The sequence below is a fragment of the Phyllostomus discolor genome, chromosome 11 (genome assembly GCF_004126475.2).
Source record: "Phyllostomus discolor isolate MPI-MPIP mPhyDis1 chromosome 11, mPhyDis1.pri.v3, whole genome shotgun sequence".
In the NCBI taxonomy this organism is placed as follows: Eukaryota; Metazoa; Chordata; class Mammalia; order Chiroptera; family Phyllostomidae; genus Phyllostomus; species Phyllostomus discolor.
Genome location: NC_040913.2, coordinates 92,518,535 through 92,538,450, shown reverse-complemented (window position 1 = coordinate 92,538,450; position 19,916 = coordinate 92,518,535). Strand labels below are relative to the sequence as shown.

At 49.8% G+C, this 19,916-nt stretch overlaps 2 long non-coding RNA genes across 2 annotated transcripts; one reads left to right on the top strand and one right to left on the bottom strand.

The window, feature by feature from the left end:
- Window positions 1-1,725: 1,725 nt before the first annotated feature.
- LOC118497466 lies at window positions 1,726-19,393 on the bottom strand. Its single transcript, XR_004899989.1, has 4 exons — window positions 19,214-19,393; window positions 17,807-17,816; window positions 13,750-13,755; window positions 1,726-1,735 (listed from the first exon to the last, which is right to left on the bottom strand). It is a non-coding gene; the product is annotated as an uncharacterized LOC118497466 (long non-coding RNA).
- Window positions 5,613-8,811, top strand: LOC118497465. Its single transcript, XR_004899988.1, has 3 exons — window positions 5,613-5,877; window positions 6,339-6,430; window positions 8,616-8,811. It is a non-coding gene; the product is annotated as an uncharacterized LOC118497465 (long non-coding RNA).
- Window positions 19,394-19,916: the final 523 nt, after the last annotated feature.

The window sequence follows — 19,916 nt, the reverse complement described above, 5'->3', positions numbered from 1 at the left end:
GGACCTGCCACATGAAGGGGTAGTAGTGAGAGGGGAACAATGACAAGAATTAAATTTATGTTACGCGTTAACTTTTGCAAAGCACTTTCATGCACGTAACACTGTCATCCTTAGAACCACTCTGGTCTGTCAAACCCATTTCACAGATGTAGAAACCAAAACTCAGCTAGATTCAGCCACTCCCCAAAGATGACACAGTCATAAAAGAAGGAGCATAATCTAAAACTTTGTTCTGTTCCAGAATTCTCTGTCTGTACAGACAGGGAGTTATGGTTCCCTTCACAGTCTCAGGCATCTGGACAGGAAGGAATTCACTACAGTGGGCGAGGCACCATGAAGACAGGGCGTGGTCCTGGGTCCTGCCACCATTGTGGGTCAAGTACAAGTGGGAGGAGCTATGGGGGCTGCATAGGGCTAAGGAGGGTGGTATTGGGGACATGCAGGACAAAAGCACAAGTGTCTGTAGAGTATCCAGAAAGGAATTTCAATTGCAGGTCAGAAGGCTTATGCATGGGGCAGGAGTCCTAGTGGCCGTTGTGTGTCTTCCTCACTCACTTTTCCTGTCCAGGTGTGCCACCCACTGCAGCCTCCTCAGTAAGTGGTCTCTCTACTATGTCACTGTCCTTCCTTGGGGGGAGGAGCCAGCCTAGAGATCAGCGTTGCTTCCTGCGATTTACAATGCATGTCAGGGGAGGGGTGGGGAGGAGGTGGCAGAAAGTCGTCCAAGGTGCCCAGGAAGGTGGGAGACAAAGAGAAAAGGTAAGATATGCTTACATGCTTCCAAAACCCAAAGAAACCCATGGAAAAGAGCAGAGCTTGGCTGGCTTTGTTGTGAGGGACAATGAGGGCTAACTGTGTGACCGGGTCCCTGTCACTGAGTAAGGAAAGGAACAACGGGCGCTCCCATGTGGACACAGACACGAGTGTCTATTTCTCCACTGTCCCTCATCAGCACTGTCATCCTCCAGAGTCCAGGTCCAGGGGTCCTCGCAGGGTTTTGCCTCTTCCTGGTGTCTGTGCTATGGGCCCGCAGGGGACCCTGTCCTTTGGTGGCACAGTCTACCCCCAAAAGCCAGGCAAACTTAGGAATCGACGAGTAATTTAAACATAACTCATGTTCTCATTTGCATTTCTTCACCACGAAGAAAAAACCCATCTTTGCTTTCCCATATAATTCTCTCAGCATTCACAGATTTGCTGACACCTCTCTCTTCTAAAGTCTCTGGAAAACCCCAGCGCCAGCCCCATGCCTCTAGGTCTTCCTCTTCCTCCCTTTTCTTCCTGATCCAAACATGGGGGCCTGGCTTGTGATGAGTGGAGCAAACCTCAGAGGGGAGGCAGGGGAGGGAAGGAGCCCTGGTGGTCAGGGGTGAAGACAGAGGAGAGGTGGGGACGCTGAGCATAAACGTGGCTTGTGCTGTGGCCCCAGCTCTGAAGCTCTTTGTCACAGTGAATCAGTAGAGTGACACGTCCCTCTGATTTGAACTGCCTGTGTTGCTTAAGTCTGAGAAAATTAACCAATTATATCAACTTTCATTCATTCATATTTTTCTCGATAAATTATGAATTGAGCTGTGAACCAAACAGAAAAAAAATTCACTGCATGGTGCATATATTGTAATGGAGGAGAAAAACAATAGAAATAAGTAACATTTAATACACTAAATGCAAAACACATTAAGTGCAAAAAACAATATGTGGGTGATGTATTATAGAATTGTATGCTTGAGGACTTCTGACAAAGGTGGAGGCATAGACACACTGTACCTCCTCACACAGCCAAAAGAAGGACTGCAACAAATTTGAAAACAAAAAATAACCAGAACTGACAGAAAATTGAACTGTATGGAAGTCCTACAACCAAGGAGTTAAAGAAGAAACATTCACCCAGACCAGTAGGAGGGGTGGAGATGGGCAGCCAGGGTGGAGAGGACATGTGGCAAGGCAGCAGCTGGAGGACCAGGGTGGGCAAGCCAGTGGCTGGCAGAGTGGGCAGTCCCACATTTGCATGCAGATAAACCAAGAGGAACAACTGGGGAGTGGGACAGACCACACAACCCAGGGTTCCAGCTTGGGGATATAAAGCCTCAAAGCCTCTGAGTGAAAAAACCTGTGGGAGTTGTGGCAGTGGGGGAAACTCCCAGCTTCATAGGAGAGTTCCTTGGAGAGACCCACAGGGTCCTAGAATGTACACAAAACCACCCAGGAATCAGCACCAGAAGGGCCCAATTTGATTGTGGATAGTAGAGGAAGTGACTGAAAGCCAGCTGAGAGCTGAGCAAGTGGCACTATTTCCTCTCTCTCCCCTCCCTCACAGACAGCACCACAAGCAGCAACATGGGTTACCCCACCCTGGTGAATACCTAAGGCTCCACCCCTTACTACATAACAGGTGCACTGAGATGAAAAAATATGGCCCAAATGAAAGAACAGATTGAAGCTCCAGGAAAAATACAACTAAGCAATGAAGAGATAGCCAGCCTATCAGATGCAGAGTTCAAGACACTGGCCATTATGATGTTCACAGAAATGGTTGAGTATGGTTAAAAAATAGATGAAAAAATGAAGGCTATGCTAGGTGAAATAAAGAAAAATGTACAGGGAACCAACAGTGACATGAAGGAAACTGGGACTTAAATCAACAGTTTCGACCAGAAGGAAGAAATAAACATTCAACCAGAACAGAATGAAGAAACAAGGATCCAGAAAAATGAGGAGAGGCTTAGGAACCTCCAGAACAACTTTAAATATTCCAACATCTGAATCATAGGGATATCAGAAGGAGAAGAGGAAGAGTAAGAAATTGAAAACTTCTTTGAAAACATAATGAAGGAGAACTTCCCCAATCTGGCCAAGGAAATAGACTTCCAGGACGTCCAGGAAGCTCAGAGAGCCCCAAAGAAGTTGGATCCAAGGAGGAACACATCAAGGCACATCATAATTGCATTACCCGAGATTAAAGATAAGGAGAGAATCTTAAAAGCAGCAAAAGAAAAGGAGACGGTTACCTACAAAGGAGTTCCCATAAGACTATCAGCTGATTTCTCAAAAGAAACCTTACAAACAAGAAGGGGCTGGAAAGAAGAATTCAAAGTCATGAAAGGTAAAGACCTACATCCAAGATTCCTCTATCCAGCAAAGCTATCATTTAGAATGGAAGGGCAGATAAAGTGCTTCCCAGGCTAGGTAAAGCTAAAGGAGTTAATCACCATCAAGCCCTTATTATATGAAATGTTAAAGGGACTTATCTAAGAAAAAGAAGATAAAAAATATGAACAGTAAAATGACAACAAAATCACAACTATCAACAACCAAACCTAAAAACAAGAACAAAAATGAACTAAGCAAACAACTAGAAGAGGAATGGACTCAGAAATGGAGAACACATGGAGGGTTATCAGCGGGGGAGGAGGAGGGGAGAATGGGGGAAAACGTGCAGGGAATAAGTAGCATAAATGGCAGGTAGAAAATAGACAGGGGGAGGTTAAGAATAGTATGGGAAAGGTAGAAGCCAAAGAACTTATATGTATCATGGACATGAACTAAGGTGGGGGAATGATGGAGTGGAGCTGCAGGGCATAGGGGAATAAAGGGAGGAAAAATGGAACAACTGTAATAGCATAATCAATAAGATATATTATAAAAAGAATTGTACCCTTGAAACGTATATAATTTTATTAACCAGTGCCACCCAACAAATTTAATAAAATTTAACGCATTTGCAGAGACGGTACTGGGGGAGAGGGATGTGAAGCCTCGAGTGGGATGGGGTGGGGTGTCCAGGGAAGGCTTTCTGGGGCAGGCATGAGCCCTGAAGTTGTTTTTCAGACTCCAGCTCTGACTGTGCGGGGTTCGTGTTTTGTTACCGGGAGCCTCTGGCTGCGCTCACCCTTGAGTGCCTGGGACTTACTGGGGCTTTCACAACACGCACCCGCTTCTGGGGCACGGAGGTCTGTGGTCTTGCCTGGTCCCGTCTGCCCAGTGTTCCATGCCGCTCCCGCCCCTCCCACCTTCTAGACACACTCACCTCACTAAGCGGAAACTTGCCCAATAGCTCTCCACCACAGCCTGCTGCTGCGACAGTTGTAGACATTTTTAGTCTCAGAGGCAATGGGTTAAAATAACTCACTAAACCCCTACTCCTGGCATTCCAGTTCCATGTTCCCTCCATTTCTGCATTTCGTAGATTCTGGAGTCTGCTGGGACCCCCTGACATTCTGAGCCACTCAGAAGGATCTGTGCTAAATTCTTTTCTATGACACAGGTGACGCAGGGGCTTCCTCAACTGCCGTTGCACTCTGGGGGCAGCCGCCCATGTGGAAACACTAGCTGCTGGCATCTGTAGGCAGAGGCCCAGCAGGCCATGTGGGAGCTTTCACTCCAACGAGAAACTGTTGAAGGAGGCAGATCACTGATTCGCTGGCCTCTGGTTCACAGGCATTCACCACTTTTAGGTACCCCAAATCCACCTGTGTACTTACGTGACTCCACTCAGTGATACCAGAAGCAAGACAAAGTGCAAGGACCAAAGTCACTAGTGCCTGGGGCACAGGACAGGGCGGGACACCAAGGGACAGTTGCGGGGACAGTTGTGGGAACGTGCCTCCTGCCCCAGGAACGCTCCAGTCCTGCCCCGGGGCCTGCCCATGGATGTGTGCGCCCAGAAAGATCCAATCAGCGGAGGGGACTTTCCCCAGATGCCCGATTACCAGTGTTTCTGCAGGGGCCCATTCGGGCTTTTTCTCTTCCTGGGCCAATGCCACAGAGTTCGAGAGTCAGCATCATTGTCAGTTATGATAACTGGCAGTGGATGTCACAGTGGCTGCTCTTCCCACGGCTTGTTGACTTTTGCCCATTTTCCCTGTACAGTAAGTGTTTAAATCAGCTAGCCTGATATTACAGAAATCTGTGTTTTGAACCTGAACTTTCTAAATCTCACTGATCTGTGGAATGTCATTAGCCAAGGTACTATTCTTTTAAAATGTGACATGACAGTCACCGAATTCTAACAGCCAGTCCCTGTGTATGGAGACTATCCTGCAGGAGGAAAGAACTCCTAAGTTCCAGGTTCCTCATTCTAATCTGGGTTTCACCATGTGCGAACTTGATCACCATGCTGGATGGCTCTTGTCTTATCTTCCTGGTGTGTGCATGTAGGAGTAATGTTAGGACCTGCTCAAAGTAAGACTAATCTGCCTCTGGCTGAAGGAAGGCCAGACCAGTCACCTCCGTGTGCTCTTCTCGGCTGGTCCTGCTTAACTCCCCAAATGTAAGGCACAACCGTCATCTAGAAATAAGAGGGAAAAGCACAAAAATCCCTGTGTCGGCCTCTTCTGAAGCTGCTTGTTGTAGACAAGGTCATGGTTCATTCAGTGTGAAGGGCGTCATTTTTCATGGGAGTCCTACGATCATCTGGGAGAGTGAGAAAAAACAGAGACCTCACCCCGGGCTCTGTGGGATCGTAAGTTAGGGTTGGTGGGCCACACCCCCGCAACAGGACGGAAACTGTCAGGTGAAGCCCCCGCCTGAAGACCAGACCTGATTTGGGAGGAAGACTTGTTTTTATTCAAGCTTTGGCCAGGGAGGAAAGCCCTGCAGCGTCACCTACCAGAGCTCCGTTTGGTCACCCCGCAGTGGAGCCGAGAACGTGGGGGTTTTATCAGTCATGAGACATCACTGTGACCTGGACAGGGACCTGAATCAGCAGGGTCACCCTGGAACCGAAGGCAAATCTCACTGGTCAGACCGGGCAGGACCTGTCCCCAGTAAGAGCGCATGACCTGGTGACGCAGCCACGGCTGTGCATTTAAGAGGTTTTGGAAGCGTGCTCTGGACATCTGGAGACGGAACAGAGCCTGGGGAGGGGAGTCCTAAGAGGTAGGTGGTGGTTTCCATTCTACTAGGTTTCATTCTACGCAGCACTAGAGTGATCAGTGGAAAAACGAAAGGTTATTTGGTGACTGCAAGTGTACCCGAGGTCAAAGAGCAGGTCATAATACAAGTTACATGAGAGTAAATGAGGAAGAAAGTCATATAAACTCTTCTTGGTTTTCTTCATAGATCGAACGTCCATCAACTGTAGTCACTTTTACTTTTACTATTGTCACCACTAGTTTTTCCCAGAGTCTTTGAGGTTAACAAAAGAAACTCTTCCAGCTGTGCACCATTGTTCTCGTCCACTTCCTGCGCATTCACTTTTGGGTACACAATTTATCTAGAACTCGTCGCAGTCGGACATTCTCTCCCTCAGGTAGCACCCCGATGAGACCTACCAGATGATGGCTGAAACTACTTTTCATTCAACAGCACTCTTCAGCCATTTGTTTTCTCCCTTCCAGAAGTCTCAAAAGAGGTCTCCACGGAATCAGCCCCATGAAGCTGTTGTACATTCTCCTCTTCGCTATCTTCCTCATGTCTGAAGTGACGCCAGGTATGCCCTCCTCCTTGGCATCTCCTTTTCCTCTCTGAATGCTTTTTCCTTTGTTCATCTGCTCCCCTTGCCCAAGGACCCCCAGTTCCCTGGGGCCATGTAGGAATGCTCACCCAGGAACGATAAGACAAGGAAACTTCTCGAGTGGGCCCCTGGGCTAGCCCCTTCAGGTGTGCATCTGAGGCGTGGAGAAGCCCCTGCTGACCTGAGAGCAGGAATGGGAAAAACCAACCCGCTTTCTTGTCTACCAGATGATGCCCTGACAAACACGCTCTCTCCTCTCGTAAAGCTTCCACCTGCAGATGGCAATTTCTAGTTCACCCTTTCCCTCATTCTACGGGTGTTGTGTTTCATGTCTGGCTATAGGAGCAGGAAAAGAAGGAGCTTAGAAATGTTATAGGAGGCAGCAATGCATGCACTTAGAACCATGGCGTTTGGAAGAAACGTAGAGGTGTATTCTTCTCCCTACGTCATGGAAGTGCCAGGTGTCACAGAACAGCTCAGGGTTTTACACCTGGATTGGAGTGAGAAAAGGTGGCTTGTATGGGTGAGCCCTATGGGGTCTGGCAGGGCACTGAGGGGGCTGGGCCTGTCACCCTGCACACAGTGACTCTCCTGTCTGCTGTGCTGTGCTTTGTGCTCACCCACCTTGGTCCTCGTCCTCCACCCCAACTATTTCCCCCTCTGATATTCTGCGTTAAGATAAATCCATTCACCTAGTCAGACACTTCGCTCCGTCTCCTGGCTCAGGGCTCCTTATGCTCCTTCACGAATTGACAGGTAAGCACTAAGGGGACAGGAGCTGGGCCCAGAGGTATTCCCCCAGCCACTGTCCTCTTTGCTTTGGCTTCACAAGAGCCTGCTCACTGTGACTCGCTGGGAGTCAGGATCATTTGGTTGCAACCCTCAGAACAGTGGCCCCAGCCAATTGCCTCCCTGGGCTGCTTTTCTATCAAAGCAATGGAAGGGCAGGTGGCAGGGGTGCTATGGAGAAGCACAGGGAGAGGGCTGGCAGGTTGCCTCCCAGGACACCCTGCTGGTCACAGTCCCAGGGCACAGGGATGGGAGGGATTCCTAGCAGCAGGTGGCCTGCCTGTCCAAGCTCCTTGGGTGCAGTGGCTCCTATGAAGCCCAGGACAAGGTGGGTGGCCCTCTCCCAAGAGCCTTGGCATCTGGCGTGAGGATGGGCCACAAGCAGCCCTCACCAGCGGGTCTGGGGAAGCTCTCCCCTGGAAGCCCAGTCCTCCCACTTCTCCAGCAGGGTGTGGCTGAGAGGGGCCGGTTGAATAAAGCGGACACAGGGCTGAGCTCAATGGGTGGGTGGAGTTGGGGGTTGTGAGCCCGTCTCTAGCCCTGGTGTTGATTCCTTAGGGGTAGGTACGGCCCTACGGCCAGTCTGGGGCCAGTGATAGCCAGCTAGCCTCTGGGGGCTCTGCTGCCTGGGCTCCAAAGTCAGTGACCTCTGTTAATGACCCTGGGGGACAGGCTGGATGAAGGGGGCTACACAGACCCTTCCTTCTTGGGGCTGAGTGCAGACTCTCACCTACAAAGAGGCAGGAAGGGGGTCTCTTTCAAGCCTGGCCTTGAGTCGGGTAAGCACCTCAGTTGGTGCCCCTGAGTCTTCTGGGTCTTTTTCTTTAGAGCCTTGAATTTAGGTCTTTGATTTTACTTTTAGGACACAGCTGTTAAATCCTGAAGGTGGGGCTTGAGCCTGGGAAATGTGGGTGAACTTCAGAGGGTTGCTGACATGCCTCAAAGTCCTTGGGGCATGTCATGTGTGTTTGCGTGCTTGGATAAACACATATGTAGCCCCTCAACCTCAGTGTCTGCTTCTAAAGGACAGTATCTGACAGTTCTGGAAGGACACCTGCGGGGACACTCGGGGTCTGTGGCATATCAACCCACGAGGAACATGGGAAGTGTCTCATCTCAGCCTCCAAATAACAGCACAAACTTTTCTGTCCATAACTGGCTTGCAGGCACCGGCACGGTCCTCCTGTTGAAAGGACAAGGGACAAGGTGGGGGTGAGCAGGTGCCTAGGACCGAATTCCCTCATGAGCAATGAGCAGTGAAGTTTGGGGGTTCCTGGTTATACTGAAGTATTCCTTCCCCTGCATGGGGGGAAGCTCCCTGTGGAGCTTGGGCCTTTCTTCCCCCAAACAAGTGTTTTTGTTCTTTCTGCAGCTTATGGGCACGGTAGAGTGCATACTTGGTGTGACTGGGATATAAGTGTGTGCCTGAAGAGGAAAAGAAACTGCATCAAGCGCATGCCCGGCATGTGCCCTGGAAGAAGCTTCTGCTGTTTGAGAATAAGTGAACCCGAGAATTCTCGGTTCACGCCCTGACCCCGTCCGTGTTCAGTAAACTGAAGGGCTCATGTGTAACGTGTCCACTCTGAGTTAATCCTTCATTCACTGATTCGTTTCTTTTGTCAACACCAGTTGGCCACCTGCTGTGGGACTAGGAACTGTAGAGGCGGCCGGGGGATGTGTTCAGGGTCCCTTTGAAGATGCACACAGACACGGGCATCTTCTCCAAGTTGGGTGCATCAAGAACATCTTCCCCAGTGAATATGAGCTGAATCTTAAAACGATGAGTAAGAGTTAGCCAGGGAAAGCAGGAAGGAGAGAGCGCGAGGGTGCCAGAAGGAAGAGAACAAAAGAGACGAGGATCCCCGGCCACAGACATGACTCAGGGGCATGGCCCACGGATGGGGGGCGTGAGATTCTCGGGAGAATTTTACTTTATTGTTTAAGCTACAGGGAAACAGTGAAGACTTTTAGATGCCATTGAGGATATTATGCGAGAACAGAAGTGTCCGAGTGGGAGGTGGAAGGGCAGGAATGAAGACACTGCCAGAGACAAGACTTGGAGGTCAGTCATGGAGAAGCTCCTTGGGAGGAGAAGCGGGAGGAGTTGGTCCCTGTGGGTGAGGAGCGAGGAGGAAGGAGATTGCAGCTCCGTGGGACTCACTGGGAGAGGGGGAGCTCCCAGAGTGGGGCCTCTGGGCTAGAGTTCGGAGGAGAGAGGGTGGTTTCTGACCACAGGGCTGGCATGGGCTGTCGCGGCAGCCACCAGGCTGGGCTTCCAGCAGAGACGGACAGGCAACAGAGGACAGAGGGCTGGACAGAGGAGAGGCCGAGGAGGCTGGCAGGTTGAGGTGCACCCTGGAGGAGCGGCACCTGCAGCCACTCCGGGAAACCGAGCTCCTAGTTGCATTCCAGCCGCAGTGCCGCCAACTCAGAACGGCCTGAGGCCCCTGGGGTTAAACCTTTCCTGAGCACCAGTCCAGCCCCGATGTCTATGGCAAGGATCAGGCCTAACTTAATAACTAATTAGGTTTGTTACACCTATTAATTCAGTGATTAAGTCAACTTATTAGAGTACTACATTATCCGGCCCATTAAATAGTACCATTTGGCCTCTGATAGTGTAACTTCCGCAGTGACATCGATGGTGGGGTTCCCCCGTGGTCCCTGGATTACAGAGGATGGGCACTGTACAACTTCTCCCTCATCTGGGGCCCCCTCGCTGATGCATGGCTTCATGCCCTCGCCCGTGAGGGGGGCGTGCTCTGGGCCCCGGCAGAGGTCAGTGGTCCCGCGTCGTACGTCAGGTCCAACATCCCTCCCTGTTTCAGATGTCCTGACACCTCGGCTCTCTTTCCCGTGTCACTAGATCAGTGTTTCAGCCGACCAAGCACTCCTAGCAGCTTGAGCAAAGCTACTGAGACCCGAATCACTGACTCCATGGGCCCATATACTGCCCCAATCCAATGGCCTCTCGTCTCCTTTCTGCTGCAACAGCCTCAGGATGAAATAAAAAAATGTATCAGTGGGGTCCACGTTTGCAAAACCTTGCAGTTCCTTTGATGTGCGCAGCAGGTCTTCATGGGGAGAGCTTCTGCAGTCTTTCAGATTGCTGTCCCCATGCTCCAGAAGCAGTGAGACATCGGCAAGGTGTGTCTGCAGAAACGGCCCGGAGGCCTCTGCGTCAGGGGAGGTCGCCGCAGAGACTTTGGGCGAGAGGAGGCTAACACCCTTAGCCCTCGGAGGGGGAGGCTTCCCTCAGGAAGGGGTGCTAAGATCTGGGAGTTCAAGGTATTAGAAGGATCAGAGGCCACCCAAATGTCCCTGTCCCAACTTCAGGTCCCCTCCTCCTTGATAAGCTCCATGTTTTTCACGTGAGATTGGGTAGGGCTCCAAAGTTCACCTGGCTTGTCAGTCAGCAGCCTCTCCTATCCCACTTTGGGTCGGTGTTTCAGAGACACACACTCTGTCACTACGAGAGTGCGTGGAGGCCTTCTGTGACCGCAGGGGGAGAGGTCGTCCGTGTCTCTGACTCTGCTCAGCCCGGGGGCACCAGAGTGGGTGCCGGGGTCCTGAGGGCTGAGTGGGGGAAGGAAGCTGGTGCTTGCACCTTGGCGCTTGTACGTTTTCGTTTAATGCATCTGTTTTCACCTCACTGGCCTCAACGACCCCTTTGCCTACCCAGGGTGCCAAGTCCACCACCTTCCTGGTTCAGCATTTCCAAAAAGTAAACTCTCCACCTTCGACTGAGGTGGGGACAGAGCGTCACAAGCTAGGGAATGGGGGCCTCGGGGCCAAATTTCTCCTTGTTCGGACTTCTGGTCACTTGTGCCGTCTCTGAGTTCTGGTTCTGGGGGCCGATGCCTAAGTGCCCACTAAACTCTTTCTGCTCCTTGCAGGCCTTCCAACTAACTTGTTTCCCTGGCTCTTCAGGACTGCTTGATACCCAAGAGTCTTGAAGAGCATGAAAATGAGAACAAAACCTCAGGAACCTTTCCACACACAAGCCACATTCCCCTCTGCCCCTCAAAGCTCTTTTCCTCAGCCCAGAGGTGCATAGACAGGCGCGAGCAGATCACAGGCGGCGAGGGGAACCACAGTTGCAACAGTCCAGGGGCAGAAACTCAGAGTGGGAGGAGGAGACAAGAGGTCCTCGTCCGCAGTCAATCAGCCCAGTAGTGGAGTGAGCACCCTTCGAACCTAGGGGTTCCCCTCCCGTTCCAGGACCTGCCCCTCTAATAAGCATGCTCTCAGACACACCTGGCGCAGGCCCCACGCGAGTGGCGGGGATTTTATTGGAAGTCGGTGGCGGTGGTCGCTGGTGTTGGGGGGCGGCGAGGCGGGGCGTCTCCCGGCCCACCCTAGACTCGCAGCAGTGCTTGCTCCGACTCCTGCACTCGGCCGGCAGGATGGAGCAGCCGTGGGTTCTCTGGTGCCTGCAGACGCCACCCATGTTCTCACACTGCTGCTTTTTGTTTTCTTTTTTGTGTCCTACAAAGGAAGAGGCGAAAACAAAAAACCACCAAAAAGAAATGAAGGCATGCTGAACCCAAACCACGAACTCCCCTTGTGCGGTGAGAATCTGAGAACCACTGGCCACGGGACAACATTCACCCTCTCCCTGCTCTGGTGTGACCTGGGAGCTGAGAACGGCTTTCACGGGTTTTACGTGGTAGGGAAATACACAGAAGAAGAGAAATGTCGGATGATTTGTGAAAACGGTGTGGCATGCCAATTTTAGTGCCTGTGGCTAACTTTACTTCCTAGGAAGACAAGTGCCCCCTTCGTTTCCACACCACCGGGGGTGGCCTTCCATCCGCAGCCGCGGGAGGTGAGCTGTCGCGGCCGTGACCCGCGGCCCACAAAGCCAGGCGTGTGGGTTACACTCCGCCCTCCCCACGGACAGCATGGCCCACCTCTGCCTGGGAGGGTCTTTCCTTTGCAGATGACAACACTTTAGATCAGAGATCCACTCTCCATGTTCGTCTAAAAAAGCGTCCTAAAGTGCCTTTTCCTTGGTCCAAAGGGCAAAGTGCAACATGCACGGAGCCCAGGTGAGTGAGACGGGAAATGTGCGTCCTCACTCCTGGGTGCAGGAGGCCGTGGTCACGGCCCCTGGTGCGCATGTGCGCTGCGGCTCCTGGGTGGACTGACCGCCAGGGGCCCGGTGGGGGGCCAGTGGGGGGGACTCCGGCAGTTCAGAAGGCGTCCTGGGGAGGAGACAGAGTCTCAGTCCGGGCTGGAGAGAGCAATAGAGAGAGACCGGCTGGCGGGCGCGAGGCAGCCACGGAGAAGGAGTGTTTCTGTGCGAGTTAGTGGCTGTGTCAACACCCCATGTTGGGGTGGGGAGCACACTCTGCCAGGGATTAGGATTCCTGGCTTCCAGTTCCAGATCTGCCTCAACTGCAGCTTTCCTCTGGAAGCTGCGGACTCGCCTCGTTTTTCATAAGGAGGCAAGGTCAAAATAATGATTAATTATGTATGCAATTCATATGTATTTATATTCATATTACACCTACGGACATGCATTTACAATTAATATCATGCCTATTATAATATGAATACGAATATACATTCATATGCAGAGGCGGGCCAAAGTAGGTTTACAGGTGTAATAGAAATAAATAATACAACAAGTAATGAATAATACAAGAATGAACGGTGTTCCGCATACTGACACCTGTCAGCCCACCCCGTATACCCATGTCTATACTTATATTTGCGCCTATGTGTCCATGTGTGTACCTACTGTGTGCCTATTTCCATTAGGCTGCTCACCACACAGGCCCGGCTGTCCATTTTCCTGACACAGAGTAAGCTTCACCTTCTGTGTGACTGGGTGGGGCCGCAGGACTTGCCTGGGTCATCCACTCAGAGCAGAAGTCACATGCCCTCCGGAGCCTGGAAGCGCCTGGCGTGGGGCTCCGGGGAGCCCTCACCTCCCACCCAGGAACCAGCCACGTTCCCAGGGGTGGCAGCTTGGGCAGCCAGGCCTGGGCAGCCATAGTGAGCAGAGCACCTCTCTGGCCGCTATTAATTTGTACTGTGACCAGAATGAAAACTCTGCTCCTCTGAGATGCCAAAGTTCAGGTGTTGCCCTCACCAGGGCACAACCTGGCACGTGTCGACAAATGCATGAGGTTGCCAAGTGAAATGCAGGACACCCATTTAAGTTTGAATGTCAGATACACAAGAACAAGACTTCTAGTATAATAACTACGTTCCAATAGGTATTGCATGGGTCATAGCCATACTAAAAAGTGTTCATTGTTTTACATGTAATTTTAAAAGAATTTTAAAGATTTTATTTATTTGTTTTTAGAGAGAGAGGAAAGGAAGGAGAAAGAGAGGGAGGGAGAGAAACATCAGTGAGTGCTTGCCTGTCCTGTGCCCCCTACTGGGGGGCTGGCCCACAATCAAGGCACGTACCCTGACTGGGAATCAAACCTGTGACCTTTAGGTTCCCAGGCAGATGCTCAATCCACTAAGCCACACCAGACAGGGCTTACATGTAACTTAATAAATAAGCTTATTTTTCTGGGAAAACGTTAATCTATCATCATTACCAGGGGCAGGGCAACCTTGGGAAAGTCTTTTTCATTTCTTCACGCTTCTCCTTCCTTATTTGTTAGGTGGAGAGTGTTGTGCACACTATGTCTCTCTCAGCTACGATGTTAATCGGTTGCTCCATATTTCAGTGCCTCAGTGGATTAAGAGACACTTTGGCCCCCTCTACTCTGGGCTCCTAGGTCAGCCACTGGATCATCCTACCAGTTGGATCTACAGTTTACCTGATGCCATCTGGGTAAGACACACGAGGAAGAGGAAGAGAAGGGGCAGAAGCCTCATGGTGGGAAGTGAATTCTTGGGTTACAGGAAGAACTGGCAGTGTGTGGTGGTGGCTCCTTGTTCAGTGCACATCAGTGGAGGCAGGTGACCTGTGAAAGAGTTTGAAACGCTCAGCCAGAGACAAGAAGCCTGTCTTCCTAATGAAGGTGTGCAATTGAGGCTCGACTGTAATTTGAGGAGGATTTCGTTTATGGACACATGGGTACAGACCCAAGTTTCTGCCTGACCAAATGGAAGACCTTGAGAGTTAACTCAGCATTTCCTCCTTGATTCTCACTTCTGCTTATGACTTGGAGGTTTGGTACTTTTTCTGCTTGAGATAAACAATAGTTTAAAAACTGACTTGGTTCAGTAAACTATCCAGTCATTCATTCATGTTTATGGCAGGTGTCTCTACCCCTTTATGACAAGTGAGTTTCTTGTTTAGGAATATGATGACCATCTCCCTTTTTAGGAGGTAAATAAGGAGGTGAAATTTTGTAAATGAAAAGAATCTCTCCTTTTTTACTCAGTATTTTTGTTTTTGGCTACCTATTTCAAAGAGCATGGATGCATCCTAGACAAGCTCCCACCATGCCAAACTCTCACAGAGGTCACGAGCAGGTGAGACTTTGGGGACCACAATACTTCTTTTGCTTTCTTGTTAGTTTTTAAACAATTAAATTAATTGGGGTGACATTGGTTAAGTAAGATTATATCCATTTCAAATGTAGCATTCTGTAATAAATCATCTGTACATGACATTGTGTGCTCCCCACCCAGAGGGGAGTGTCCCTTTGTCACCACGTGTTAGAGCCCCTCTGCCCTCTTCTACCTCACCCAGCCCCCCATTTCCCACTGGTGCCCACCACACAGTTGCCTGTGTCTGTGACTCTGCTTGTTTGTTGCTTTATGTTTTATATCCCACGTGTCAGTGACACTCATGAGGTTCTGGCCTTTTCCAGCTCACTTATTCACTTAGCATGGTCCTCTCAGGATCCACCCATGTGATCACAGTGACAGTATTTTTTAATACAGGTTTTACGTCAATGCTTTATTGTGATAAAGCCCAGAAGAATCCAAGGTGATGCATTGAAGTTCTCCCCCATCTCTGCCTCTGCATCTCAGTTCTACTTTACCTTGTTCATATGTCTCCCTTTTTCACTATGGCACCAATTTCTAAATAAGAAGTCCTGTTATTATCTCACATTCTCAACACCTTGAACAGGGTGGCTGGCATAGAGAAAGCAGTCAAACTTATGTTTAAATGAATGAGTGCTAGTACAGCAGAACCCGTCTGTGAGTGAGTCAAAAAATGGATGGATGGGGGAAACAATGAGGGAGGGAATGAAGGGAAAAAAGGAAGGAGGGAAGGAGGGAGGAAGGAAGAAAGAAAGGAAGAAAAGGAAGAAGGAGACAGAGAGAATCTGATTTTCCTACTTATCTGAAAACAGCCACTAATATTAGGGAGGAGAAAGGTACATTATGACTAAGAAACAAACATCAAAGAACTCATCAGAGCCATGGAGTAAACAGTAACCTTTGAGGGAATAAAAAGAAAGGGAATTCCACTTAATAGTTAAAGAGCTTTTGGGTCAGATTGACCTTGGTTCATAGTCCTTCATCTGCCCCTTATTAGCTGAGTGATCTTGAAGTAGCCTTTTGAGTCTACAGTTCTGTCTGTATCTTTGATGAGGAATCAAGTACCATGCTCCCGTGTCCCATCTGAGAAACTGGGAGATCACTGGAGTGAGTGGCTGGCTGGTGCCTCTCCATGCAGAGCTGTGCTGGAGCTGACGTCCCTGCTAGGGAACCATCGCAATGCAAGAAGGGCTTCCCAGGCAACCTCTGGGTTTCAGAAATCACACAAGCTGTTGGTTTCTTCCATTAAGTTATAGAATGTCTCAGAAAAACATGGAAATTTAAAACTGGAATTTGACCAAATTGTCTTTTTTGGGGGGTGGCCCATGAAATTAGAATGTGGTAGTGAACCTTCTGTCATTTCTGAGATGGAAGAAAGATGATCTTCAAAAGAACCTAGAATTGTAGGTAAGTTCACACAATTCCCCTCTGCATTTCACTTATTAAATGGCTCCACAGATGAATAAGTTTCCATAATTTATTCTTTTCTTTCTTGCTGGAGCAAAGGTGAAAGGAGAGTTTTGAATCTTTGCATCAGCATTTGAATTTTTCACTAAATAGGGACCAATTTTAGTTCGGTGATATTCACTTAAAAATAGAGTAAGTGTGGTAATCTGTTTAAATAAGTCACACTTAATTCTAAACAGTAGAATTAATTCTAGCTCTGAGGGACTTACTTCCTTGACTCTAGCAAAATAATAATAGTGTAATAATAATATTAATAGAACAAAGTGTATAGAATGAAAGCTTTTGTGCACATTCCTACCCCCTATGCCTGTACACTGAAAGCAATAATTTTCATTGACTCCCTAAATATTATGATTTATTGCCACCTCTTCTCCCACATGTGGCTCTCTCCTGAACACCCACCTTGCAATAGGTTTCTTCACCCTTCACAGGCTGTCTGCTGCTGTCCTTCCAGGCAGGGACACCTAAGAGCTGCTGCCATTGCCACATAATTAGGGTTGGGTCAGGTCACGTCACAGTGGGCAGAGAAAGGGCTGAGTGACATCAGCGTGCATTATGATTCCTTCTGGACAGGGGTCAGTTTGGTGCAGAGGTGGGGTTGAGTCAGACTTGAGTGATGTTAACCCCCAAGAGAAGGTGAGAAGTGGGGACTGTAGACACTCCCTCCAAAGGATGTTGCTCAAACAACTAAGCAAAGACAAGAGGCAGGTGAGACCAGCATCTCTGTGCTCCTCCTGCCATCTCTGTTGTCATCCTTCTGGGGTCTGGTCCCCTGTTCTGTGTCCCATGGTTGGTCGTCTTCCTGCACACGTGCCTTCAAAAGGACAGCTGAGCTGCACCCCTGACCTGCCTCATGTTGTGTCCTCCTGGAGAGACACACTGTGTCTGACTCTTCATTGCCACCAAACGGGTCACAATGAATAAAGCCATGTTCTCCTCAAAGACCAGTTCACAGATGAAGTGGGCCAAGTCCACTCCCCAGAGGTTTTATAGCCAAAGGGAGAATTGGAGGTTGACCCACAGGGACCAAAAAGAAGGGAGGACATTGGGTGGCATAAAGGAGGGAGGCGTCCCTTCCAGGGAGGAGCAAGTGTGGGGTGCTTGGGGAGAGGGTGCTCTGTGGGGCTTGGGTAAAGGAGGCACTTGTTGGCAGGGTGAGATGGGGCAGGTGAGGGCTCACGGGGCTGGAGGAAGCAAGACCCAAGTGCGCATTCTAGGGAAGCACAGGCTCACTGGGGAGCTCAGGTGACCCAAAGGGGCCCCTGAACCAGAAAACAGAAGAAGAGAGCAGCATGGGGTCCCTGAAGGTCAGTAGGGGAGCTTCAAAGGGGCCCTCCAGGGATTTTGGATCGGCTGGTGCGATCCATCGCTGCACAGTAACTAGAATGACAAAAGGGGAAGATTCTTGGTTTTTGAACCAAGCGGTTCTACTTTATTTCAATTTGATGTCTTTGCAAAGGGCACATATCTGACTTCTCTGTCACAACTGGTTCTTAGTTTTCAAATTACTTTCGTATGCAGCATTTTATTCCTGGCAGGAGGCAGTTGCCCATTGTTATTCTACCTTCAGGGCAATAGAATGGTGAGCATCGAGCTCCTCTCCTTCCGCAGACACTAAGACGTGGAAACTTAGAAGAACCTGGAAGGAAAATAAAAAGGGCCAAAGTGTGTCAGAAATCAAAGCAATCTGTGTCTGTGTGTCATTGAGAGAACCCTCAAGGTCATGGTCACCCCATTATGATAATAAGAGAGGAGTCTGTAAAGTTAGGATCCCCTTTCCAGACAGATGAGAACTGCCGAGGTTCAAGAGGTTCCTTTTGTTTCTAGAACCAGCTGCTTAAAGTCTCTGAGCTGGGGGCCTAGGGACCGGTGGGACTAGACAGAGCCTGTGCCCATTGAGGACCTCCAACAGAGAGTCACCAGGAAGCCCTGCAAGGTCAGGTTCGCACACAGCCCAGTGGTTTCAGAATCAGAAACAGCCAGCAGGTGTCCATTTTTAACCTTTGTTTTCCAAATCATTTCCTCAGCCAAGTATTGGAGCTGAGATAGAGCTTAGGTGGAGAGATTGTTGAAGGAGAACCTAATGACTAACTAACTGACCATTGAAAATAAAGATCGCTTCTAGGACTCCTTCTGTAGTAGTGTTTCTCATCTCTGGGAAGTATGTGAGACCGCACACTTCCTGCATCCTCTCTTCCTGGCCTTTTCAGTCTTTTGCCTTCCTTCTCCTCTTCCTGTTCTTCCTGCTTCTACCCTGATACCGTTTTGTGTTGGAATACAGCCATGGACAAATGAATAAAACCACAACTTTCCAACAGAGTTTTTGAAAGGTAATCGGTGACTTAATGTCTCTGCCTCCCACTTCTCTTCCCCTCCTTACCCAATTCCTCCTTTCTCCTTCTAGTCCATTTCCGTAACATCAAAGACAAAATCAGGCGTGGGCAGCCAGCTGTCAGAGCTCCAAGCCCTGAGCCAAGGGCAACCCTGTTGGGAATGTGTCCTCAGGGATCCTGAAGCCGAGAAGGCAAAGGTACAGATGTCTCCCCAGATAGTGGCTGCCCCCATCCAGGATGGGCTTTGTTATTCTCTAGGTTACTGGAGACTCCACCCTTCAGTATAAGACTTAGAAGGTGACACTCTACACATCTGACCTTAGACAAAATCCAATTTCTTGCTTGTATTAAATAAGAAAAGCTACCCAACAGAGGCCGCCTCTGTTAGCAGCATCTGAACCTGGATCTCGGTGAGTAGATGATGTTTACGAGCTGGCCGGGGCCTTCGGAGAGGCTCAGGGAAGGTTCTGCACCTCCTTCCCTAGCAGCGATGGGCAGGGCGCTCGGATCTTATGAACAAGTGAGACACTCTCTTTGGTCTAAGAGTATGTGTAGAAGAGAAAAGACAGAGAAGGGAGGGATGGGAGTGGGGAGACAGAAGAAGACAGGGGAGAGAGAGAAGGCGAGGGAGAGAGATCAGGGCACAGAGAGGGACTGCCCTGCCCTTCCCACCTGTGTGGCCCCCAGGCTCTGCCCCACTCACCTGGCACAGACAGCAGGAGCACGGAGAAGAATGCAAGCAGAAGGTGGTGGAGCCTCATGCTGGCGGGTGGGAAGCTGAGCAGCTGACTGGAGGGTAAGCGGAGCCTTGCCCTTATATGAGGCTCAAGTTCCTGCAGAGATCAGCAGGGGCTGCAACTTGGGTGACTTCAGAGTAACTAAATTGTTCAAATCACCTGTTCCTCATGAGCAAGTCCTTCAGAGCACAAAGCATACCTACTCCTCTGTATGCAAACTGGGAGGGGAAACTCTGGGAGAACCTTCAGGTGGGGCCTGACCAGAACAAGGGCGGGGCTGTCTCCACACAGGAGTAAACTTTCTGGAGCTCATCTGCTTTCCCTGTGCAAGTGTCAATCTGCCAATGCTGTGTTTCCTGTACAGTCTCAGGTCACACTAGGAACCAGGTGTCTCTGTAGAAATTGTGGGGGACAAGAGACAGATGGGCCTGAGCCTCCATAGGTTATCAAGGATGGTGACATTCATGTGGAAAATCTCCTAAAATTTACCATCATCCCTGGTGGCAGGTGATAAGACCAGTACTGTAGGGGACCAGTTTGTTTCAGTCTGGCAGATGTGACTCAGCTCTGTATGGAAAACCTACAGAAGCAAAGTGGTGGGCAGGAGCCAGACCATCAAACCGACTTTTCCCATGGGAATCAGGCCTAGAAAATGCATACTGACTGTTA